The sequence below is a fragment of the Gymnoscopelus microlampas genome (genome assembly GCF_963454915.1).
Source record: "Gymnoscopelus microlampas genome assembly, chromosome: 9".
Classification (NCBI taxonomy): domain Eukaryota; kingdom Metazoa; phylum Chordata; class Actinopteri; order Myctophiformes; family Myctophidae; genus Gymnoscopelus; species Gymnoscopelus microlampas.
Window position 1 is genome coordinate 2,990,094 of NC_139946.1, and position 1,196 is coordinate 2,991,289.

Genomic DNA, 1,196 nt, shown 5'->3' on the forward strand with positions numbered 1-1,196 from the left:
TTCTAGGGAGAGAATGTCATCATATTGGCTGGCATGTTCTATCATGTTCTATCACATGAATAACGTTGACACCGAAAATAGCGAAATAGCAAATATCAGAACAATACAGGCTATTTAGAATACTTTAGCACAGCTAAAGGAGAGGGCTGTCAAGCTAAGGTAAAGCAATAAAATATGTTTGGCCCCTGTAACCCCATATCAACAAATACTTCAAACTATCCAAATGGAAATGTCAATAAAATGTCTATTGTTTTAAATTCCAACTTCAGCTACAAAGGCAAAGCTGGTGTCATCGATAGTGGATACATTTCCATGCCTGAGGGACTGTCATGGGTCAGTAAGTAAAGTTAATACATTGTTACAAAACATTCCAATGTGAATCCTACTGTAATGTGAACCATTATTGGCAACTCTTAATTTCAGTGTTGCTGCTGGTTATTTCCTAATGTGTGCATGTGTGTTTGTGTGTGTTCTTTTCTGATAACTTTCTCTACTTTATGATGCATGTTTCAACCCAGGCCAGGGAGGAGTCACATGAAAAAGGTAAAGCAAGGTGTCTTGGATTGAAATAAGGTACAAGTTGCCCTTCTATCTCAATCCAACTCATGTGACTACTGTACATTTAGGAGTGGATGTGACTATGCTTTTTGCAACAAACCGTTCTTGTAAACTTGGATGTTCATCTATCACCATTAGCTTGGGTTAATCTTTTTCTGCTCTTCACAGAATCAAATAACTGCAGACAAGCCTTGCCAAAACATGTGGCCACCACTGCAGACTGCAGATGGGACAAATTCAATCCAAGCCATAATCGAAGAGTTGCCGCATCTAGTGGACACTCAAAGCATGGTGAGGGGTTACATCTCACAGAATAAGTTTAGTACAGACTAAATCGATTATTGTTTGTGCCTTACACATTTTTTGTCTTTTCCTGTCTGTAGATTTCTCAGGATTTCTCGATGTTAAATCCTGAGTGTACTGGGAGATGAACTCTGAATTCTCTGCGAAGATCACTCACATGGCCGGCCAGGAAGGAGAAGACGGGTGACCTTCGCGTCAACATACAGTAGATTTGCTCTCAGCTGGTATTCACATAGAGCTCACATATTCCGGGAGCAGTATGGGTTAGCTCCCCAGCCTTGGTCTCCAGCCTTGGTCTTCCGTGAGGAAGAAGCCCAACAAACAGTTGGATCATG

General features: G+C 41.0%; 1 long non-coding RNA gene across 1 annotated transcript; it reads left to right on the forward strand.

The window, feature by feature from the left end:
* Positions 1–275: 275 nt before the first annotated feature.
* On the forward strand, positions 276–806 carry LOC311052120. Its single transcript, XR_014601469.1, has 3 exons — positions 276–333; positions 519–543; positions 727–806. It is a non-coding gene; the product is annotated as an uncharacterized lncRNA (long non-coding RNA).
* Positions 807–1,196: the final 390 nt, after the last annotated feature.